The 26184-nt window shown below is 29.9% G+C and overlaps 1 protein-coding gene and 1 long non-coding RNA gene across 5 annotated transcripts in view; both read right to left on the reverse strand.

The window, feature by feature from the left end:
* LOC129921255 (zinc finger protein chinmo) overlaps positions 1–16122 on the reverse strand; it is a 79500-nt gene extending 63378 nt beyond the window's left edge. The window contains exon 1 of one of the 4 annotated variants that reach the window (XM_056002994.1): positions 15872–16122. The gene's annotated coding sequence lies outside the window, so the exon portion shown is untranslated. The remainder of the gene's footprint in view (positions 1–15871) is intronic. The other 3 variants (XM_056002996.1, XM_056002995.1, XM_056002997.1) reach the window with 3 other exon arrangements.
* A 461-nt stretch (positions 16123–16583) lies between these two features.
* Positions 16584–24185, reverse strand: LOC129921268 (uncharacterized). Its single transcript, XR_008773492.1, has 3 exons — positions 23313–24185; positions 22734–23247; positions 16584–16808 (listed from the first exon to the last, which is right to left on the reverse strand). It is a non-coding gene; the product is annotated as an uncharacterized LOC129921268 (long non-coding RNA).
* Between the last annotated feature and the right edge of the window lie 1999 nt (positions 24186–26184).

Consider the following 26184-nt stretch of genomic DNA (forward strand, 5'->3'; position numbering starts at 1 on the left):
TTTATGGTGGAGATGATGATGTGCAGCAGTTCGGGCTTCGACTAGTATATAGCAATGCAGAAGCTTTTCACATGAACGACAACAAGCTGAAGAGTGCTATTGGATGTTGAAGAAGGGTGGTGGCTGGCAATATTGGCGGGAGCCTTTTCCTCGGAAATCGGGTTGCAGCACTAAAGAACAGCAGCATTCACTCGTTTCAAAAATGTCTACCGTTTGTTGGCGCGGTGACGACACGATGAGAACGGTATAGACTTTGAGTTTGCATTACCTCCTCAAAGTCTGGCACTAGTGTTGTTAGTAGGTAGGTATATTGCAGATATAAGAGGCTAGCTGTGTGCTATGTGTTGCTGATGATGACTTTTAGCGTCATTTATTGCTTTGAGAACCACCCTAATGTTAAGGGTATAACTCGTTGCGATATTAAAATTGGGGGTAAGGGTATAGTGGTTGTTTGTTTAAACGTTATAGTCACTCACTCTCTTCGAATTCGACTCACAGAGTGTCTTTCTCGAGATACCTATACCTAGTTATTTTTGTTTCCTGGCTAAAAGTCGACTTCCGGTATTGTTTTTTTGTTGTTTCTATTTCTCAGAAGTCTAGGTCTACATTTTCTGGAATGATAGTTGGGAGGAGTCTTTTTTTTTTAATCGCACTTAATAACTTTTCTATAGGTTTGTTCAATTGATTGACTCTTCAAATCAGTCTTGAGTTTCATTTTTTTAGATTTAACTAAAACAAATAGTAACAAATGCAGAAATGCGAAGTTGTACATGCGCTTTAGTAAAATTACTCTACTCACAGAATTGTTTTTCTTCTTGGCGCTTACCTGGAAATAAAAAAAGAGATTAAATATTAGTAAACATCAATTATTATGACATAATCGTATGACTTATTGTGTTGATAAATAATAACAAAAAAAAAAAATGACACATAAACGTGATACAAATTTCTTTAACTGGTTGAGTCAATTGTGTAGAGATAATGATATCTAACTGCTGACAATATCAAGATTTTAATATACGAGTATTTATGCATATTCGTTTACTGGTACAAACAAGCAACTAACCACTCAAAGTATGACTGTAAATTCATTTAACCAAGTGAATGAAAGATTGAATTCATTTTTTCTCAAACTTTTAACATTAAAAACGGGTTGGCGACATAATTTTGTAAAAAAACAAAAGTCATTTTTCAAAATTTTGTATTTCATTTAGGTATTCTGTTCGTCAAAATGTTATAAATCTTAATTTCTGTAAATCTAATTTCTGGTTCCTTAAGTTCTGTATTGCAAAATTTTGTTTGTGTTTCAGAATTCTGTATTCCAAAATCTGCAAATTGTAAGAGAATTGTTTTTGGACTAGCAAAATTTCGAAATACAGAATTCTGATTTTGCAGAATTTTGGAAAATAACTTTTAAAAAATGTTGTATCTTTCGTTCAAACATGCTTATAACGTAGTATTGTATTATATGGCCATTTTTGGATGATATTCTTTGCATGGCAACGACCAATGTCGTATTGTATCAGAAAAAGTATGGTTATGCCTGACCCAGAAGTCAAAGAAGAGCTTGCAATTATAGTTTTGTAGATTTCTGTTCCAGACATTTTCAATGCTTCGACATTTTGTATGTAGAGTAGAGATTTCCTAACATTTTCTAAATCAATAAGATATCTTGATTTTTTGAAATATAATTTTATTGATGTAGACCCGATGCATCAATTTAAGCCCTCATAAGAGAGTTGTCTGAAAGTTTCCCGTCAACGCAATTTTTATTCAGCTGATTTCAAACGTAGCCGCACTAGATTAGGAAGTAATGAACATTCAATCCACAAAGTGTTTCTATTGACAGTAATATCACCAAATTCTTAAATGGTAATAGAACATCCACGAATTAAAGCGAGGGAGAAAGCAGAGCACAGAGGTCATGAGTGCTTCTCGCGTCATCTTCTTCTTGACTCATCCTTAGAACGAATAGGTATTCAAAATATAATATTTTATAACTTCTGACGCAGTTAAGACTTAAAATATTTTTGACACTATTTAAAAACTTGGATACACCATCTAATTCCCACAACAATAGATGCAGTTACCGGAGCAAATAAATGTAATACTACAATCAAATGCTAAGACTTGCGGGTATTGGTCGTTTTTAAGGTCTTAAAAAACCTTTTATTTATAATCATTTATATGAATTTATCATCCTATAATTTAAAAATTTTTATTGGTAGGCAAAGTAGTTTTTACTTTTTATTTAAATTCATAAAATATACATAACAAATATTTTCTGGCTTCTAAAAATAGCTGTACAAAAGTTTAAAAATTAAACAAATAAAGTCACAAGCAACCAATTACTACCAAATAAATCTACGTAAGATATGTACTTATACATATATTTATTGACTTAAAATATATTTTATCATTATCATAATATTTTTGTGTTACTGTACTTTTGTTATTATTTTTTGTTTTCTCAGAAAAAAAAAGAAAAAAACAAAATTATTTAGGACACTTTTCTGCATCCAGCCATGTGGGTAAACAATAGTACCTACCTATAGGTATAGATTATATGTACTTGTATTTTGTTTTGCTATTTTTTTGATAAAAGATAATATTTTAAGTTAAGTTAAAATAGTGAATTTTTAAAAGGTATTTGAAGATGAGGTTAAACATTTTTAAGATCTGGTTAAGTTATGTATAGTGATGCACTTCCCGGAACAAGAAACAAATTAGGTTATCTTATCAAATAAACGTGCTTAGAAGCTCTAGAAAATGCCATTTTATCTTATCAGATACACTTTTTAAACAAATTTTTAAATATTGATTATGTCTCTATTTTTTGAAAGACAACAAAAAGATTTTTAATTAAATTTAACATAATTACATATACATACCTATCTTCGTTTGGGAAGAAAATTGACATCCACTCAAGTCCTCAAAAATAAGAAATGACAAAAAAAAAATCTTTTCCAAAACTTACTGACCTGACATTACCACAATACCTACTTATGAATTTATGTCAAAGTTTTCGAGAACGTTAAAACATCTGCAGAGTTTTGGACTCTTTTCTTTTTAGCAAAAATCACTACAACATGTGCAATAAAATTTCAGTGCATTGCTTTAATAAAATTTTTTTATTTTTGGTAAAAAATAATTTAAAAAAAATACAGAACCGTTTTTCTTATTTTCGTTTTTCTACTTTTCCGTAACAAACCAGCGATTGTTCAATTTTTTGTTTCAAGTAATATAGTTTAACGAAAATATCCTGAAACGCATATAAAACACATTTTTGAGAGACTTTCATGTACTGCAGGCGTCGCACAGTGGTGCTTTTTTGGAGTTAAAAATTATTTGCACGCTCATTTTTGGACAAAAAGTCATGAATTAAATTTAATATTCTAAATAACAAATCTATGACGTCATTTTTTTGAATTATTAAAACTTCAAGATGAGCTTTTATATTCCAAACGTGCCATCGAAATTCATCAATCTAATAGTCGAAATTCTACGCTATCGACTATCCAATCATTCCATTGAGGTCCCGAGTTGCTCCCTTCCCAGATACATTGGTTACATTTGAAAAAAAAAATTCTTGATTTCTCATCAGCGACATCTTTGTCTTAAAAAAAAAGATTATTAAAATAAAAATGACAACAATTAAGACTAGCCTTAGGACAATTACAAAATTTTAAAGTAGACAAATTCATGCTTTTTCACTCTGCACGGAACAATTTAAATAAAAACTCACAATTCCCGTATGGTTACCTCACAAAACGAAAAAAAATATAAATAAATCATCAACATATTTTTTTTTCTGGTTGTTTTCTTCAATTTCAAAGTCCCCATCTCTCATGTTGCTACTATACCCGATTCATCTATGCAACGAAATTGAAGTGCACTTCAAAGTAAATTATAACAAAGCAAAGTAAAAAGAACCTTTATTACTCCTAATTAAAGCGCAGTACGTTTGTACTTCAAACAAACACTGCATGATACTTTGTTCACAGAGTTTGAAAAAAAAGTAAGAAAAAGAAAAATAAAACCACATAAAATAAATTCGAGGGGACATCACGTAGCTTTTACACAAATTTTTTAGATACATACTATATACACTTTCGCCACAATTCCATTTTAAACACGAAGAAGAAAAAACAAAAATTGTGTTGTTTTTTTTTTTCTTCTTCTAAAAAATGAGTTCAAAGTAACTTTCTGACAACCAAAAAAAAAAAAGGCCCAACAACGAAAATATATCCCACAGAAAGTAAATTGCATCGCATATAATTTCATGCAACAGCGACTACAATGCTAATTCGTTAGATAGAAGAATAAACAACTCCCAGTCCCATCAGCTATAACCGCCCGCACCACACCGCAACGACTTTAGAAGGGACACCAACCTTGGGTTGAAACATGTCGAGAGTATACCTTTTACACGAACGCACCTTACGTTTTTTTATTCCCCCTTACCCCCAACTCGTATAAAAAAACCACCCACTCAATTTTTTGACGTCGTGCTTCATTTTAAGCTGCCTTTTTTTTTTGTTTCAACGAAACAAAAAACCGAAAAAAAAGAGGTTAAAGTACACTTATTCCAGCGAAACATGTTAATTAGCGGTGTGCTGCTGCACTTTTTCGGCTGATGGAAAAAGGGAGGTTTATCAAAAACAAACAACAACAACAACAGAAAAAAATTGTGCACTTATATGCATCAAAGGGGACCGAGATTTTTCATGAACAAGAAGGAGTAGAAGACTCCCGCATCTTATCTGAAGAGGTCTCTTTTGCAACCCAGTCGATTGTAACAAATTTTTAAGAGCAATTCCCTGACAATTTGCGCTGAGGCAGCCAAAATATTCCAAACCTCTCTTCGGAGCAAAAAAATATAAACAAAAGCGTCATTGCAAAAAAATAAGGGTCGACCTTCATATGGATGCGCCAATTGTGCAGCATCTCTCATACTACTCCATTATCCATACTGCATACTGCAGTAGCTCTAAGTAGCATCACTTTTTGTTTTTTTTTTTACTTTACAGTCAGTTCAGTTCACCTGTGTGAATTTAATTAGAGAGCAAGTAAGTAAGAGCACATATAGAACGAGTAATAGGGTAGATAGGGGCACACTTCTCCGGTGATTATGCGAAAAAAACAGAGAACACGGATTAAAAACACAACAGTGCAGAACGGAAAACAACAAGAAATACAATAGAATGGAAGAAAATTGAAGATGATTATGGTAGGTAGTATATTTTTGTGTGTTATACGATGACGCCAAAAACATCGCAAAGAACATATTATAGGTATAGAAAAGGGTGATGACTGTGTGTAGTCAGTCATATCCTGGTTGAAGTTGCCTGAAATAATTTACGTATTATTTTCAAGTATAATTCAATGTGAAAGCAGTGAATTGCATATAAAAAGGCTAATCAAGGTTTATAAGAGCCAAGTTATTTTAGCATGAGTTAGCGAAATTTGATGGTAAGAGTAAGTTATAACAGCAGTATGAGAGCTGAAATATGTTTTTTTTTTTATAGGAGAAGAAAATTGGTAAGGGAAAGCAAATTAGGGCGGAAAATTAAGATCCCTAATATAATTTCACGATGGACTCAGGCGTTATAACGCTGCCTTACTTCGGAACTACTACTTAGTTTGCGTCCCACTGCATCAACAACTTTTCACGTAGCAACCCATCATAAAAATTAAAATTTTTTTGTCTCACTAACAAACTATTTCATAGAATTTAAACCTGATTGAAAGTGCAAAATGGAGCACCGAACATTGTTGGTTGAACTCTAGTCCGGCCATAAGCTGAATTAATGTTTCAGGAATCGCTGGTAAGTATATGGTATAGAAAAAGCTAAGCACGAACAAAAAACTCATCAAATTCTTGTAACTTATAATATTCTATTATTTTGATGAAGAACTGCGTGCTAAATTTTGAAAAGAACTTGAGAAATTAAATTTTGGATTTTTGATCCGTGACATTTTGATTTTGAAATTGTTTTTTTACATACATTTTTTTCTAAAAATTTAACAGAATTTTGCAACACAGAATTTTGAAATACAAAATTTTTTATACAGGGTGTCCGGTAGAAAATGGATAAGCCGGAAATGGCTGATAGGTGCACTTTTGAATGTTCTGAAACCGAATAGAAAAAGTTTCTATCGCAACCAGTTTAGAAAATATTACCTTTTTTTTCGTTCAGTGTACTTTAAATTTTATCATCTTACGTTTTCTTTAACCACAACCACGAATGAATGAATTTTATTAATTTCTTATTTTTATAATTTTCTACAATAATTGGCTCAATACATAAGAAGTTAAAAGTTTTTAAAACTGTTGCATCTTTTCTTTAAAAAAATTTTGAAATTTGTTTTTCTATGCAAAATGTGAAACAAATTTTTTTATGAACATTTTCAAACACCTGTGGTATAAAAAAAATAGGAACGTAGGTGGCCAACTTTTTTAAAAATATGCGCGTCCAAAGGAGATTGCAGAATGGTAAAAGTTTTTATCAAATCTAGAGTTACTAGGAAGTTATTGGTACCAAAGTGTAAAAAAAGGCTTTTAATTTAATAAATTATTTTAACTGTAAAATCTTAAGTTTTTCAAATTTCTGACACAAATGCATGGATTAAATTAGTTTTTTTAATCAGTCATATTTTACGATGATTCTTCTTACACATAACTATTAAAAAAGTGTTATAACCGTTGAACAATGGCTATAAAAAAAATAATTTAACTTTTTTTTTTAATGCAAAGTAGAAAAAAAAATATTTGTTTGCTAATTTGCTAATAACCAGTTTAAAAGATAAAATAAGAAGTGGCTCACAATATTAACTGTAAATTAAATTGCATCTAACAAATATTGGATGTTTTTCGTAGCCCAATAAGATTGGGAATTGAACACAAATTCGAAAACATTGCAACATTTTTGATGAGGTTGCATTGGGCCAACGGGACCGAAAATCTCAATTTTTCTTCGAAATGAGATCATTAAGAAGTCAAAACTCAAAACAAGCTGTCCCGATGCACAATTGTATGCCCATGCTTAAACTGAGTTAAAAAAAAGTTAAATTATTTTTTTATAGCCATTGTTCAACGGTTATAACACTTTTTTAATATTTATGTGTAAGAAGAATTATTGTAAAATATGACTGATTAAAAAAACTGATGGAATCCATGCATTTGTGGCAGAAATTTGAAAAATTTAAGATTTTACAGTTAAAATAATTTATTAAATTAATAGCCTTTTTTTGCACTTTGGTACCAATAACTTCCTAGTAACTCTAGATTTGATAAAAACTTTTACCATTCTGCAATCCCCTTTGGACGCGCATATTTTTAAAAAAGTTGGCCACCTACGTTCCTTTTTTTTTCCACAGGTGTTTGAAAATGTTCATAAAAAAATTTGTTTCACATTTTGCATAGAAAAACAAATTTCAAAATTTTTTTAAAGAAAAGATGCAACAGTTTTAAAAACTTTTAACTTCTTATGTATTGAGCCAATTATTGTAGAAAATTATAAAAATAAGAAATTAATAAAATTCATTCATTCGTGGTTGTGGTTAAAGAAAACGTAAGATGATAAAATTTAAAGTACACTGAACGAAAAAAAAGGTAATATTTTCTAAACTGGTTGCGATAGAAACTTTTTCTATTCGGTTTCAGAACATTCAAAAGTGCACCTATCAGCCATTTCCGGCTTATCCATTTTCTACCGGACACCCTGTATACAGAATTTTCAAATACAGAATTTTGGAAACCGAATTTTTGCACATACAGAATTTTGAATTTTTATTTTTTAGAAATAAGATTACCTATTTCATGTTTTTGCGCTCGCAGAATACGAATCTGATATTGTCCAACAAAATTTTTCACATAAAATCAAGAAAAGACTAAAAATAGGAAGGGAGGTGAAAACTGATACATATATGTACAAGTACATACATAAACGTGGGTTCTGAAAAAATAGAAAATTAAGATACCTAGGACATGACTAAAAGGTAATTTTGAAATACTTGATTCACTAAAGTCAATAGAGTTACATCAATTTTTTCTGTTTGAAATGTTATTTTAAGTAGGTATTGATAATGAAATCAATTGGTTAATTTTAAGTAATAAATGCTTTAGATTATCAGTCAACTATATAGAGTTGTCTATTTTATTCTTTTTTACCTGCTAAGATAAAAAATTTTCTTTCAAAATTCAATGGTACCTATGTGTGAGATTCTGGAGAAATAAAATTATTCTTTTCTATTCAATATTCGTCTTGTCGATTTAAACTGGTGACTGGTAAAAATCACCTTCAGTACCTACTTCATTTCATCTTCATATTTATTTTATATTGCTAGGTACCTAATTATTTTTTTTTTTTTTAATCAGGGATTTTGTTTTGCAAGTTCATAAACCACAACCAAAAAAACGAAAACACTTGACATGGAATAGACAATGTTCAGACAACAATGTTAAAAAAAACAATGGGTTTAAGAAGGTAATGATTTTAGCGAAAATAGAAATAAACAAAGAATTTAAAAAAAAATACTTTCACCTACTTCATTGCCTCCCCTAACTTCAAATTTTCCCATCTACTTGAGACGATTACAATTAAAAATTAATTTTAAAAATTGTATGGAGTAAATTTGTAGCTAACTTATGTTTTGAAGAGTTTTCAAAAATATCCAATTAACATTTAATGCAATGTCTGTCTGTATTGAGAAAAATATTGTATTCTCAAGAATTTTATAATAATTCTGCTCAACAAATGTGTAAGCCATTTAAAGTCATAATTTTAATTGTTTATGTAATATCGTGTATAGGTAAATTTTTTTTTAAATTCACACTTCAATTCTTGATTGCAATAAAAAAAATTCACATCCAACTAAGCGTAACATCAAAACAAACTTTTATTTTTGACAAATTTGTAACCCAATTTGCAATAATTGTGACCGAATACCCACAGATCCTCTCATGAGTAATAAATTGTTTTGTTGGTATCTCATTCAAAATCTGTGTTTATTTCTCAAACAAACCCAAAAAGTTATAAAAAAAATATACATAAACATCCAAAGCGGAAGATGTTTTTTTTTTTTCGTTTCTTAAATTTGTATCTTCAAACCTGAGGCAATGAATTGCATTGTGATTTTAAGAAATTGATTCAGAAAAAAAAAAAAAAAATACAAAACTCATTAACTGCCTTGGGGCGCTAACAAAAAAAGTCGTCCCCTTTAATAGATATATCTATGTGTGTTACACTCACCATCATTTAATATGATGTTGTTTATAGAAAACTTGGTCGTTGTCGTTTCCCATTGCAATCATCATGAAACCCAAAAAAAAAAAAAACTTTCGAAAACTTTCCCATCATGCAAACAAAAAATAACACAAATTCTTTTTCATTTTTTTTTCTACCGGAAAACTGCGTTTTGTTTGTGCTGAATATGCGTTGTCTATTTATATTATGTACACAGTTGCAATATTGTTTGAACAGTAAACCCTTTTTCTTTTCTTTTCTTTTCTTAAGCAAATGCCGAAAGATATTGTACCAAGTTTTAACGTCTTTTTAAAGACCATTGAATTGAATTTAAATTTTAAACTGAAACTGAAAACAAACAATTGTTTATGCAAAGAAATTTTGTTTTCGTTTTCTTTGAAATGAAAATCATTTTTGTATCTTTTGCCCTTTATTGACACGACAATGTCTTAGATACAATGTGGAGAAAATTGAACCTGAGCTCAATGCAACATTTGTGTTAAATGCGCAGTAATTGCGTCTTAGCTTTCAGTCTCTTCAATTCTTCCTATAATTCTCAATAAATTTAGCTAAAAAGTGTCAAAACTGATAAGGGTTTGAGCAAGTTTTTAAGCCTTAGCACAATTCAGACAGAAAACTTAGCATCTAAAAGCTCTTGAGCTAGGTCTCAATATATTCATGGAACCTATCATTTCAAAATTTGTTTTGGAGTCCCAAATTTCTTCTAATTCTTGAATCTTAAAAACCAAAATTGATTACCTACTTTTTTGTTTGGTGAATAAGTGAATGTGAATTAAAAACGCTGAATGAAAAATCAATTGAAAACACAATGAAACAATTAAATCGATTTATCAATGAAAAATGGTCGATATTCCAGAAATTTGCTAAGCCTGGGAAAGCCTAAAGCTAGAAAATTAAAAGTCTATCAACTTTATCTTGAGTTTTGTTTTAAGGCGTGATATTAATTTCCTTAAATTAAGATCTCAAAATTTCAACTTCCTCTATGCCCTCTAAACCAAATCTAACAATCTAATGCAATTATGTGTCATCATCTTAACCATCAAACGACAAGTTGCACGCATGCAACTATAACTAACAAACCTCTTTCCAAAGACTGGTCACATCGCATCGCAGCAGCGGCATATGAATAACAATTACATCTAGTGAGTGACCTAGATTTTTTTTGGTAACGCATAATTTAATGCTTATACATACACGGTAGCTTCAAAAGCTGACATACGCCGAAGCAACGCAGTTTGCCCAAATAAAATTTCTATACACAAAAATTCATCTATGTGAAATAACAACAACAACAACAACAACAACTCCGCGTGATTATATTTTCTTTTGCCCGGAAAACCCCAAACCTAAACGCATTTTAATGCATCATATAAAAACATACACGCATGCATGCATAGCAGCAGTCAGTCAGTTGATGGTGTGGTAGATATGTATGTAAACCAACCAAATTAAGTATTTTGTAAGCTTCGTTTTCACAAAGAACCAAACAACCAGTGCAGAAAGCCATGCTATAGCTGGCTTTCTAACATACGATACGGCTCCGAGCCGCCATCATCGTCTTCGTTCGTCATCCTCATCATCATCAACATCATCGTTGTACTATACTCTAGTGAGTACGTTAATTAATTAAAACGCATTACCATGGTAAGGGGGAAGCCTTCGGATGTAAAAAAATATGTCACGCATAGCGATTCATTTCGTAGAGAGGACCGGCAACATTGCCCAAAAAAAGAAAAAAATTAAACCAAAGAAAAAACAAAAAAACAAATAAAAAGACCCCTATGCAAAGTATAGCAACAGCACACACTTGTTCATAGTATATCTGTGAAGCAACACTGATTTCGTTTTAAATGTATGTGTGTGCAACATATTAGCAAGTTAAAGCGCAAGCTTTGCACATAAAAGGACCGATTGTAATGTTGCCGCTGTGCGTTTTTAATTGCCAAGTAAGCCTATAATATAGGGATTTTGATGTTTTAAAATGAGAATTTACATTTAAGACTTTCAAAACTGTGGTGTTTCTAAATTACATTTGAGTAATTTTGGGTTTTCTCGAAATAAATTTTCAAAATGTTTTTTGAGTTTTTGTTTTCTGCGGATTTAAGACACTGCATTATTGGATTTTGGAATTTTTACTCGACAATTTTCTTTTTCTAATATCAAGATTCTGAGTTTTCTAAAATTTTAGGGTTCTGGCGTCTGGGAATTTCGGACGCTTGGTATTCTTTTGAAATATTTGCCCGACCTTCTATTTTTAGAATTCAATTTTCCCTCATTTTGTTGAAAGTGTATTTGTGTTTTTGGTATTTCGAATTTTTTAGAATTTTTCCCAATTTTTTAAGATTTAGGGTTTTTTTTTTATTTTTGCCCGATGTTTTTTTTCCGAATTCAATTTTTTGGGTTTTTAAGGTTTTTCTTTTCAACTGATTTCAGACTCTTTGTAGTTTTTGGACTTTTTGCCCGGATTTCAATTACTCTGGGTTTTCGAGATTTTGGGTTTTCGGATTTTAGGTTTTAGGTTCAGGTTACTAAGATTTATCGATATTTTGAAGGTTCAAGATTTTGAAGACCTTATAAATTTTAGATTTTGGAGCTCTGAAAAGTTTGAAAAATTCATATTTTATGTTCAAAATTATTAGTTATCTAGAGTTTGGGTTTTTGGAAATATGTGCTGGGTATACCGCTTTTTTACAGGTCATATTTTTCCATTGGCTCATAAATGACTTTTAAGTTTTCGGATTATAACGTACGACGATCTGTATGAGGGCTCAGATTATGCGAACTATGATTCCTCCATGAATAGATTTATTTTTTTTTTTTTTTCAGCTTAATAACCAATAAGTTCAACACTGAAAGTCCTAATAAACCTTTTTTATGATCGTTGGAAGAAGGGAAGTGTGTTTTTCGAAACAAAAAGATCCGCAAACATACAAACTATTATAAAACAATTTTTTGAAAAGCAATTTTCGAGGCTAGAAGGTTCTCTTAAGACAAGTTTTAATGCCCATCAAGGACAATTAATCACAGGGCAAATTTCATTAAAAGAAACACTAATAAAATCAAAACCTAGTTAAAGTAGTGGACTCAAAATGAATTTGTTTCAATCGAACCCAGTGATGACTTTTTTCATTATGGGCTTAGCATATGAGTTGCTTTACGATGATAAATGTCTGGTGATTAGTTTGATCTTGATCCTATTTTTTTTTTTCACTGGGTAATGTACCTATCTTGCGAGGAATTAAGAATTTCCGGGCCAAAAACAAACAATTCATTAACGTCAAAAAAATAAGCATCATCGTTATGCGAACTTCTTTTATTTTGATCTTGGGTATGCCTACTCCTAAAAAATTCTATAATATAACAAAAAAACAACCTAAAAAAAAAAATGATGTTCAGTTTAAAAAAAAATGTAAAACTTCCACAGCTTTGGCAACCCTAATCGGGGTGTAACACTGAATTAGAAAAAAAAAAACAGCAAACATCAAATTGACGAAAAAGTATCTAGGAACCTAAAGGTTGGTAGGTAGGTATACATAATATACTTATCTACGTAAAATGCACGACTCATTTATAGATAGACACGTCCGCATTTTGGAATCACCATTGGCAAGCTTTGCTTATTTTTTTTTTTTTGTATATTCAATGTAGACACCTAGCCGAGACAGTCTGCTGTGCAAACACGTGCAAAAAATTCATGTATTTCATGTATATATATGTTCCAATAAAACCTACCTTCTCGTAATTTATATGTAAAAGATAGAAACCTGATTATCACTTAACCAAACAAAAAAAAAATACAGAAAAAAAAAACATTTATCAGATAAAAATAATAAACACACATGGAAAAATTTTCACAATCACTTTTTTATGCTTATAGTGATCGTCTAATCGAAAAATGCGTGTATGCGTAAATCAGTCGCAGTCTTCATCTTCATAGCAAATTTCATACAAACAAATAGCAAAAAAGCTTAAAAAACCAACCAAGACGCAAGTTTCTTATAAGAAACTAGCGATGGATATATGAATGTCATACACGCACAATAAAGCCCATCGGGAAGCTAAAAACTAAAAAACTGTTTATGTGCGAATGCAAACTTTACACACTTGCCCATTGCCGAATGCGTAAAACGATTCAGTTTTAATAAACATAACGCAACGTCTGACATTTAGACCTTTAACAATAAAGCTCTCTGTATGATTGTGAAGCTTCAATCTTCTCTAAGACTATGTCACCACATGGTGCGTTCAAATACAAAAAAAAACAAAAAGTTTGGTTAACTAATTAGGAAATGTGCGTTTACGCACTTGGAATTGTTGTGTGCGTTTGCGTTTGTAAATTGGTATTGCTGCGCCATTAAAAAGCATACTGGTTCTGTCGTAGACCTTGTTTTGCAATCACTTGCGAGCTGCGGCGATGTACCTACTACATATCTCTCTAAAATTTTGGTTGTGCTTTAATACTGCTTGCTTCGTTGTTGTTGCTGCTTATTGCTTCTCTCTACATTGCTTTGGTCTATTGCTATGTGCGTAAGAGTATTCAAGGTTTTTTCTATGTTTTAACATACAATAAATGCGTGAGTGCGTATGAAAAATAATAATAAAAAAAAAAGCTTTTCCGCATGCAATTGTATATGTGTTTGATCATCATTTATGTGCCAGTTATTTTTGTACATTTGTATATAAAATTTTGAAGGAGAAAAAAAATATGCCTATGATGTAATGCGATAGACATTGACAAAAAATTATGAACATTTTTTATTGCATTTTAAATTTTTCGTTTTGAATTTTTAGATTGAGGAATTTTGCGGTTAGTTTTAAATTAAAAATATTAGGTTTATTATTCCAGTATTTTTTCCATTTGTAGGTATCTATTTTTTTAGAACCAAAATTTTTTAGCTATACCAACCAGTTTACAATAAACTTAAAGTAAAGCGCAACTTCACAAACGACCATTAAAAAAATATCTTGAATATCTGAACGCACAGAGAGTATATTTAACTTTAAAAAGGTCGACATTATGTTGGAAAATATTTTTTCATCCTCATCATATTCACCAAAAAAAAAAATTTTAAAATAATTTGTAGACTAAATAAATGTATTAAAAAAATGTCAATATACTTTTTTGTCATTTTTATGGAAAAAGAAATTTTACGTTTTTGAATGTAACTTCGCAAACAAACAAACAAAATTCTGTAAAGAATAAGTTTTGCTAGAATATTTTGGAGGTAAGGAGCCCAATTTGAAAAAAATCTTGCGGCTTTCAAAAATGATCCAAAAGTAGAACGCAAACAATTTTGTTGGTATGAGATTTTGGAATTTTCTTAATTTTTAAACAAGTTTTGTTTACCCGAGCTTTATATTTGTTATAATTTTGTTGATACTTTTGGTTTTCATACTCATTGGCGTGCATCATTAAATAAGTAAAAACGAAACATGTAGGTAGATAAGCAAATTGGTTGTCTCTGATGATAATTTTGTTAAATCGAAAATCAAAATTTGAAAGAGACAGTAAAATATTCAAGGTGTTTGTTTGGGGATATTTAGGTACTAACTTTTTAGAAGTTTAGATGTAATAACTATGCAGTTTTCAAAATGATTATGATATTAAAAAAAGTGACTGGCACTAAGATAAACCTTCCTTGCTTGATACCAAAAATGTTGGTTTGTGAAATTTTCCATGGATTCATCTCAGCGATACGAATTAAGATCACTTTTAAAGAGAAGATAGTAGAAATTAATTAAATAAAATGAAACATTCATTTTTTTCTCAAACCAACCAAATAAAACAGGAATCGTTTGGTAGGGATTTTAATGTCCTGCTTAAGAAATCGATCTCAAATTACTTTATCATCTGAGATTATTTGCATAAAAAGAAGATCGAGATTTTAATTGAAATCAGAAATCTTTATTAAGACTCAGCAACAAAAACAGTACTATTTCGTTAACCAGTATAAAATGGGAAATGATTGCGGTACAATAGTTTTTTGTCAGTTTCAAATACTGAAATATGTTTTATGAATTTCTCTAAGTTAAAGTTCAGAAATTGATTAAGAATTGTCATCATGTAAACCTTTCTTTTGTTCTTTGGATTTTTGAAGGCATGATGTAGCTGAATTTCAGTAGTATTTATCCAACACCTTGAATAATAACACCGACATGATTTCCAAAAAGTCTAGGATAAAGAAGTAATAAAGGGTTTTCTGTAAACTTAATTATCGTAAGCTACATGCCGTTTGGGGGAAAGGACTCGATTAATTAAGGATGATTTTAAATTGGTTTATGTTCAAAAGTCTCAGCCATGAGGAATTGAAAATTCATACATTGAATATCTTTTTTTATTGTTCAAAGAATTTTCTGAAGTATTAACTATTTTTATGCAATTTGATCCAGAATTGAACTTCAAATCTCAGAAGTTGAAAAAACTTTAGAATACAACTAAATCAATTTATGGTTAACTAATGAGACTGTTGTTTTTTGCTGTTGTTTTCTTTATTTTTTTTTTTTTTTTTTTTGTATATTTTCAAGTAAAATTAATAAATTATTTTAAGACTAAAATTAAAAAATTAAAAAAAAATTTAATAGAAAAAAATAAGATCACTTACCTTATTTTGATAATTTTTTCAAATATGAAAAATCCTTGATCCATAAGTTGATTATTCTTTAAATATTGAATATTCATTTATGTCGATTTTTTTTATTTATATTTGTTTTTTATTAAACTTCACTTAGTCACAATTTTTTGCTTGTGTTATGTTTTTGCTCACAATTTTAACTTTTTTTTTAAATCTTTTTATTAATTTTTATTCATTCAGCTATAACCCAATTATTTTGTATGAATAACATATATTTATAGGGTTTCGATAATACACGTAGGTATATATTTTTATTTTTTTTTACTTTGCGAATAAATAAAACCGAAACGTAATTTTTGATATACACACACAGTTATTAATAATATATATATTATAATATGTATATATAATTTTTTATCGTGCGGTGTTATATAGATTCCAAACCATTAATTTTGAAAATTTATTTTTTGAAGGATTAAATTTTTGTTTTATATTTTTATATCGTCTCCTCCTTTTTTTTTTTTGTGTTCCTTTAAATTATTATTTTATTTTTGGGTTACAATCTAAAGTTTTGTTTTTAAATTTTGTTTGTTTTTTTTTTGTTAAATTTTAATTATAATTAAGTTGAATAAGTAGTTTAGAAGAAATTGATTATTTTTTGTTTTGTAATTTGCTTTTTTTAATTACATAATTTATGTTTAAAATAAAATATATAAATATTTATTTTTTAATGTCCCGTAAAACTATATTTTTTTGTTGCATAATTTATTATGATGTTTATTTAAATAATTTATTTTTTTTTTATATTATTTAATAATTAAATTTATACAACCTTTCTGTTTTAGATTTTTGAGTTCTTTTTTGAGCATTTGTCTTATAAATAAAGAACAAATATTTAACTCTTCGTTCTCACTTTATCGCAGACTTTTAATTTGTGTTCTTTTTATTACAATCATTTTTGTGAAATCTATATAGAATAGAAAAGGGGTAAAAATTAGTAATTTAACATAATATTTGTGATCCTTCAAAGTGAATTTTATGAAAATACTTTATCTTCTCGTAGACTGAATGTACTAGACTTGTAATTGTCAATTGTTTTTTTTTTTTTTTTTATATATAAAAAAAATGTCTTTTTTTATTAAACAAAAATTAGTACACAAACAATTTGTGTAAAAATAATTCTCTACTGAAATTTAAAAGACTAGAAATTGATTCAAGGAAAATAAGTGAGTGATAAATTAGGAGCAGTACCTACCTAAATTCTCTTCCATATTGTGTAAAAATTTACTAAATTATGGTAACTTTACACCATTTTGGGTGCATATTTGTTTTGGTTAAACTATACTTAAATAGTACATAGTACCTACTCTTTTTCAATAAATACTATTTGCAATAGTTTTTTGTTTGTTTTGTATAACTTAATTAATTCTTTCTTAATTTTGAGTAATTGTTGCTATGTAAATAGTATATAAAATATCAAAACAATGGATCTAAAGTAGGTATATGTACATTGTACATATATATATATAAACTTGAAAATAACATCAACATGAAAGTATAAAAAACAAGAAAAAAACCTAATAAAATGTAAAAAGTTTTTTTGTTTTATTTGAGCCACATTATCTGCCGATAAGAGTTATGAGAGATTAAAAAACTATGAAGAGAAAAACGTGATCATTTAGCTGTTTTGTTTTACTTTTCTTCAATCAATTTCATTAAGGGCCGGTTTGTTCACACTCGAATATCTTTTAATCTAGGATTACTCCATACAAAAATCCTTGATTAAAAGATAATCGAGTGTGAACAAATCGGGGCTTAATGTTTTTATTAGAAGGTTTTTATGTTTAACATTATCTTTGTATTTTTCATTTGAATTATACACAAATTCATGAGGCTGTAAGTACAGTGCGCGAAATTGGTTTGATAATATATTGGGAAGATTTTTTTTTTTGTTTAACCTATGTAAGAGGGTGTTTTATTGTCAATTTTAGGTTAGTATTTTCACTTTAAATGGGTTTGATTTATACAAATATAAACTTAAATGCTTAAATTTTTGTTCTTTAAAGTTTTAAGGCTGATTTGATTGTGATAAAACTAAATTGTCATCAGTGTTGCTGCGAAGAATAAAGCAGTGGGGCCTTTTCGTTTTGTGTTTTGTAAAATCTTAATCTAATCTTAATCTCAAATGAACATCTACTGATTCAACCAAAGCTTTGCACAAACAGAATTATAATTTTATCTTGAGTATTTGTTTTTTACTTTAACCCTTTCGAACCCAAGCTATGAAAATCAATATTAAAAAATGTTTTTTCGGTATTATCGGGTCAAAAACATCACAACTAAGTAATATGAATAGCAAAAAGTTATTTTCCAAAATAATAAATAGAAAAACTAATGTGTTTTTCTCATGTTACATGTAAGTAACATGCACTGCCTATGACCACCAAAAAAAGTCGGAGAGCTGAGAAAATAACTTTTTATGAAACTATAATGTATGCTACTTTTTCTAAGCAAAAAAACAAAACACTTTCTGCATTACCATTTTTTATATCTTTTTTTCAAAATTATGACCATTTATATAAAAAAAAAATTTTTGCAAAAAAAAAAAATGTGAATTTCAGTCTCTTTTTCGATTAAAAAAAAAATTAAAGGTATGATATTTGACTAACTTTTTGTAATAATCCAGTAACTAGGCATTATTATCTTTCAATTAAGCCATCGAAACCTTAAAAATTGTTTAATTTAATATTTTTTACGAATTTTTAAAAAAATGTTACATGAGAGTAACGCTGGGTCCGAAAGGGTTAAGGCCCCAACCCATAGAATCCGTTGCGTCCGTTCCGTCAATCCATCCGTTGAAGTTGAAGGATGGGACAGAAAGGGGTGACCCATAGAATACGTCGTATGGACGGATTTCTTTTTGACAGCTCACTTAAAATTCCAAGGTGTGTTCGATATTTTATCGCTGAATGTGCACTAAGGAAGTTCTGATGGAAGAAATTTTTAATTATTATTGTTGTTCTTTTTTTTAATAAAATAAAATGCGCGACTAGATTTCCTGTAGGTACTTGCTCTTCAGTTAAAAACAATTTTTTATAACAAATTATGAGTTGTAGGTATAACTTTGGCATAGTAAAATTGATCTCTACAACAGAATTTGAGTATTTAATTGATATAATTGATTAGATATATCATTAAATGTTACTTTTATTAAATTTTCTCCACAAATATACAATTAAAGTTCACAATTCATAAAATCGGAGAAGAAAAGAACACAGTTCTTAGTTCTGAAATTCCCCGGTGTGCACTCAGAAACAGAAAATCCAACTGATCTATTGTTGACAACCAATGTCAAAGGATACGACGGATGAAAAAGTAGAAAGTTGGGCTACTTCTTCCGTCGAATCCGTCCGTCTCCGTCCGATCCGTCGCTTATAGGTCGCTTCCCATAAGAACGTGTGTATTTTATCGAGCTGTCAGTTCGACGGAACGGACGCAACGGATTCTATGGGTTGGGCCCTTTAAACAAATATCCAAATTTTGGATTTGACTCTTAATACAAAGGGGTTTCTGTCGTTCTATTTGGAAAAATAGAGTTACCTAGTTTCTAGTATCTGAAAACATAAAACTGGGGGCCAAAAAGCCCGATCTGGTGTTGCATTGTAATAATGAAAATTCACGACATAAGATCTGTGAAATAAATAAATATAGAACTACAATAAATTGACGGAATGTAACGGACACTACATTCCGCACAGATAAGGTGCCAATATACAGAATATACCTAATGGAATAGCAATTTATAGATAAGTTGTTTTAGTTGAACTAAACAGAAGGTAACAGCGCTCGCAATCGCACTTGACTGAAGAAAACTTAAATCTTTTAGTGATAATGAAAAGTTACTACTTTAAACACCAAAAATGTCAGTTTCATGTTATGTTTTAATGTGTTTTCATGTAATGTTAGAACCTTTAAAAAATCTTGTGAAAGATCTTATGTACAACAAAGACTTTTTAAAAGCACAAGGATATTTTTATTTTGAATTACTTGATTAAAATTGATAAAATCCCAAAACAAAACTTGCGAGGTTAAAGCTAACCCCGAATAAAGTCAACTTTTTTCTTGAGTTATATTCTGCACGGATACCAGGTTGCATTCCCTTACAATAAAAGTGGTAATTTTTGGAGAAAATCATGAATTTTTTTTAATCGAATTTGTCATTTCCATGTTTAATGATTTTGTTTGTTCAATGTTGTGACACAAAAATTATGCTTATAATAAAAATGTAATAAGTGACAATTTACGAATACCATTTTATTTAATTTAGGTACATAAAACCTTTTTGTCATTCTGATGAAGTCATTACCGTGCGCTCAAATACATTTTAAACGAAAACATTACGACAAGTCTTAATTATAAAAATATAAATGCATTTACAAGAAGTTTTTCAAATTTTTGGTAGTAACATATTAAAATTTTCTCATCTATAAAATTTGCAATGAAATATTTTTTGTCGATAATCGCATCACTTGAGAACGTTGTAATAGTTCAAACACGATTTTTTTTAAAAAAATTTAAAGTTCAGAAAGTGATTTTTTAACGGGATACAAATAGGGTCCTATAATCGAACACCTAGTAGCTTACAAAAAAGTAATCCTCAACTGTGAGGAAATCGTTCAACTTAAATTCGTTATATTAAGTTAATTAATTGCTGGAACTCAAATTGTTTTTATTAAATTTAAGTTTCTTTTATTTACTTTTATAATAAATAAATAAAAAATGAAAAAAAGCCAAATTTCTCAGTAGTCGAACACTTGTTTCCTGAAGTCGAACATAGAGTTTCCTAATTTCGAACGTAAGATTTCGGGAACAGGTTAAACATAAAAAAAATGTTAAAACTAATTTTTGGAATTTTTATTTCAGTTTTAACGAACAAATTCATAGTATTATGTAGTTTTTATTCAATTTAATTGAAATAGGTAAATAAACCTTACAAACATAAAACAGAAAAAAACAGAAATAGCAATATTCTTCAGCAAAGTAATTTTTGGAATTTTTTTTTAAATGCAATGTAATGTATAGTGGTACATACTAGGTAATAAAAGTAAATTAAATATAATAAAATAAATACAAAAAGTTATAAAAAACATAATTCAGTTTTTTCACGGCAAGTTTATGAGCCAATCTGCGACCTTGCGTTCCTCATCTTCTGTAAGGACTGTAGAAGGACCCATGCGCTTAAGCCCATCTGCAAATTTCCCATTAATCCTATCATGGAGGGTAGTTATGGGAACAACGAACTCCCTACTTGCTCCTCGAATGCTCATATGGTTGTCACGAATACTATTCAATGCATTTTTTAGGGAGGCTTCACTATATGTTTGATATTTTCGTTTCATTTTCGAACAAAGGAAACCAAAAACTTTTTGGATATAAATTGTATGTTTTTGAATAATAATAGATTTAAAATAAAGAAAAAACTTTTAAGAATGTGTATTGACCTCAATTTTACATAATACAAACAGTTTACCACAACACTTTTTTTTCTACAAAACCCTTAAACGATGGCACTCTCTGAAGGCTTAACACAAACTACCATTCTTATAAACGTTGACATGAATTGTACTAGTTGAAAATTTCTCAAGGTTTAGGGTAGTAACACATTTAGACTATTGCATTTACATAAGTTGAAAATCTAGAAAATTACACAGTTTAAACGGTTTTTTTTTCAAAAAGTGTTCGACTACTGGGAGTGTTCGGATTTAGGCGACTCTACCCTATATAAACCTGAAGTTTTTGAATAAACGATTAAGAGTAATTTAGGTATTATTTCCTCAATTAATTTAAATCTACAATTTTACATTTTTTGATGCACTTCCTAAAAATGTTTTAAAACACTTTTTAAAAAAATCCCATTTTTATGTTGCAAAGAAAGAAACACACGAAATAGGAAGGTACATAGTTAATTTATTTTAGCTAAGGCCCAATATAATTTTTTTTTATTTGACGATATCTTAGGTACCAAAACAACGTACTTATCGAATTCGATTCAAAATGCCGCCAAATATTTCCATCTTCAATTCTAATAAGAATTTAGTTAGGTATACTGCCCAACATATTTTTTCCTCACTCAACTTACTAGGTACCTAGATAATAAAAAAACTATGAAAAGGGAACATAAATTTTATGTACCTGCTAATTGCGCTGCACATGACGAATTTGCAAAAAAAAAAACACTGAGGCAAAAAGCTTTTTTTAGTAAAAAAAAAAAAAAAAACTTTAATTTAATTACACAAACTATGTAATGATAGAGATAGAAAACTATGTGTGGGTTGGTGGAGCATAGAGGTGCTTTTTTTGCTTTTGCTATGGTATGATGGGGGTCTATTGGGGAATAGAATGATATATAGAGGATGCTAAATTGCGAATAGAGTAAGAGTAAAGTAGAAAAAAATAGAGTATCTGTGAGAGTACCTTTCCATGTTGTGTTTCTTCTTCATATTGCAGATGAATATGAACAGAACAAAACTATAGCTAGGTTACTTACAACAACACTATACACAAATCGTGTAGGTATAATGGTTGTATGTATCTATAGGTTATAGTTTTTTGTGATTTAGAGAAGAAGTGTAGAGTAGTTATCCTTTTAGTATCCTGGATATTTTTCATTTTAATTTTTTTGTATTAAAAAAAAATTAATAAAAAAAAAAAAACGATTGACAAAAAATTGTTACATTCACTATTTTTATATTCGAAGAAGAGTGTTGTCAAATATTTTCACAAAAATCACTTTAAATTCACTTAAAAATATAATTTTCTCTTTTTTTTGTTGGTTGCTTTTTTGTATACACAATTTAGCTGCAAATATGTTTTTTTTTTTTTTTGCATCTACCACTTTGGTAAACAACCCCCCGAGTCACAACGAGTCCCAAAAACAACCGAACTATACCGATTGTCAGTCTCTTTTTTCTTGTATTTATTTCAACTTTAATTAAATCTCGTTCTCACCATAATTAGAATTCTTTTTTTTTTTTTGTTTCTTATAATTCACATAAATTTTATGTATGTATGTCAATGCAGTGGCTGCAAAGGAGTTGTTGTTAATTTAAATCATAAATTATTATTCTCTTTGAGATTTATCGATTTTTTTTTTATACTTTGTGCTTGTTTCTTTTATTTTATGCGTAATTTTATTCACACGCACTTGCAGCGAAGCAGTACTCTGCACGACTATAATACGAACAAGAACAACAACAACGTAGAGAACAGAAAAATTTAACCACCGAGAAAGCAAAAGAACCCCCAAAAAATAAAAGAGAGACAACTGATAGCAATGATAAAAATTTTGGGAAATTTGGAAGGAAAATAAGGGTGAAAATGCATCCACTATTTCCACTCTTCCACACCTAACAACAATCCACTATTATTAAATTTGGGTGAAAATGCATCCACTATTTCCACTCTTCCACACCTAACAACAATCCACTATTATTAAATTTTTGTTAAAGTTTCACTCACTCATTACTCAAAAATACATTTAATTCGTTTGGGGAGTTGCATGTGTGTAGAATGCAAAAATGATTTTTGTTGTGAATTAAAAACAAATTCGAAAAACTTATAAAAAAACAGTAACTAACAATGCAAAAATGTTGTGTGTTTGTTTGTATGTTTTGTCACTTAATTTGTTTATTCGATATCATTTTTGCGCGAGCGATAAAATTTTTGTTTTTGTTTAAAATTTTTTTTTTTTTTTGTAATTTTTTTAAGAATTAAAAATTTTTTGTGTTGAATTTTTTTTTTTTTTTTTTTTGAAAATTTTGGGAAGAAGAAGTTAAAAACGTTTTATTGACAACGACGACGAGTGCACACTACTGCGCTGCGAGCACCTCCGAAACCTAGGGCCGAATAGACAAACATGAATTCGGTGAATTGCGTTTTTGGGGGCCCACAAACCAGAGTTACCACTGTGTGTGCCTTGCCTGCGTCGAATGCTCTTCTCTTTCGAGTGCTATGGCTTTAGTGAGTGGTTGTGCTGGTGCTTGCTATTGCTATTCCTATTGCCCGTTGCTGCTTTTTCTAATGAAAAATAATGCTGCTGCTACTGCTGCTTGCTTCAAATTTTTTTTTGTTTTTGTGTGGTAGTGTGCGAGATTGCGAGTTGTGTTGTGTTTTTGTTTTGTGCTTTTGGTTTTTGGGATTTTTGCCTTTGCGCTCAGCAGCAAAAATGCAAATGTATGGGTTGTGTGGTGGTTTCATCCACTAGTTTAGTTCATCGTTTGTTACACGTTCGTTTTGTTACGTTATTCAACTTCAACCCTCTGCCTCTGGCAGTTTTTTTTTTTTTTTTTTTATTTTTTTTCTAATTTGAAATACCTACTATGCCTTGTTGTATTGCCGAAAAAATAATGCTGCGATAGACCAAGATGGGGCGATGGCGCGAAATGCGTGTGTCGTGCGAACGAATGAATGAATGATAGTGTGTGGTGTGTGCGCTGCTGCTGTTGATGATGAATAGAAATGAATGAGGAATTGCACGAGCTACGTACATTCTACGCACGCACACAGAAAGAGTGCATTTTTTTTTTGTTGGTGTTCTTCATCTGGCCGCGAATTTTTGATAGAAAATTTGTATATTTTTTGTTGGGGAAGAGTTGCAAAGTGTGTGGATTGAAGAAGCCGAAAAATACGATGAAGCAAAGAGAAGAATAAGAAATATAAAAGTACCTACAACAACAATGAATGTGTGCAAAGTGCGCGATGTGTGTTAGGTAATTTGCCGAATTTTGTTTTCGGTTTTCTGTTCGTAATCTTTTAGTAGCAGAAGTAGCATAAGCATTAGAAAAGAGAACTAGAACTCACACTCAAGTGTGGAGTGGAGTGTAGTGCTGCTGTTGGATCTGTTTTAGATGGATGGGTTGGCAAACTTAGAAAAGGGTGTTAGTGAGGGGTGGGAATGAGAAGCGGAAAGTATAGGAAACATCAAAGTTTTTATAAGTGTTGCCGATGGTATGCATTTTTGCATACAGTTACAGTAATTATGTACCTATTTAACTTAATAAATCTGCTATGAGCTATGTTGTCGGTAGTATGTATGTAGCATCTAATTAATGCGCGAATAGATCCTAGTTATATTTTAAGATATGCGGTTTTTATAACAAAAATTGAATTTATGTGCTTCCAGAGGCTCATAGGGTTAGAAATAAAAAAAAGCAGGATTCAAGTTTTTAACTTAATTCTAACCCGTGCTTCACATGCAACTGAAGTTTTTAATGGGAATACATATATGTATCAGGTCTTACTTCTTGAAATTTTAAATTCGAGGCAAATTAAAATCGACTCCCTCTAAGTCGAATTTTTACGGGTCACCAAAATTAGTCCGAGTTAGAGAGAATTTCGAGTAAGAGGGATTTAAATCTTATTGTTTTTTCTTCAAAATTTTTTTTGAAAATGGTCAAAAAGTTCAAGCGAGTTAGAGGGAAGCTTGACTTTGAGGGAGTTTGACTAAAAGGGAGTCGACTTTATTTGTTCCAAAAAAATTGAACTTGAAATATTTTAACATTATTTTAATAGCATTTTCTTGGAATTTTTAAAAATATGTTTGGCTTTAATAGTTTTAGAATCTAAAAGTGACACACAAAATAAAAAAAAAAAACGGTTATGGGTGTGGTGTTAAGGGCCCGACCCATAGAATCCGTTGCGTCGAAGTTTTAAAATAAAATACACACGTTCTTATGTCAAGCGACCCATAAGCGACGGACCGGACGGAGACGGACTTCCCATAAGAACGTGTGTATTTTATCGAGCTGTCAGTCAAAAACTTTGACGCAACGGATTCTATGGGTTGGGCCCTTTATACCTACATTTGTTAACTGGAACTTAAATTGAAAACTAAGGGTAAAACAGAACCGGGTGAAGAGGGTAAGACAAATTACTATGGGTGCTTTCATAATTGCATGGTTGCTTTGCGATCAGACTAATGCCAGAAAAACTATTTGCGTATGTATATTACTTTGAATTTATAAATACTTTTTCTGATTTGCGTCATTTGTCAAAATTCATAACAGAAACATTCTTTTAATATTGTTTTTATTAATTTCAAATTTTTGTCACCCTAATTGCTATTTACAATTATCAATTAATGTTTGAAAGCTTCTGACTTCGTTTTCCTCAATGAATTCAAAATAATGAAGATGGGTTTTCATTTATTTATTCATCGCAATCTCCGATATTTTCTACAAGAGCTACTTCCAATAACAACAAAATTTTGCTTATGTTTACTTACTTTTTTTCTAAATTTCAGCCAGATGTTAAACTTTATTATTGAAAAAAAAAATTTTTCATGA

Source organism: Episyrphus balteatus, chromosome 1 (assembly GCF_945859705.1).
Source record: "Episyrphus balteatus chromosome 1, idEpiBalt1.1, whole genome shotgun sequence".
In the NCBI taxonomy this organism is placed as follows: domain Eukaryota; kingdom Metazoa; phylum Arthropoda; class Insecta; order Diptera; family Syrphidae; genus Episyrphus; species Episyrphus balteatus.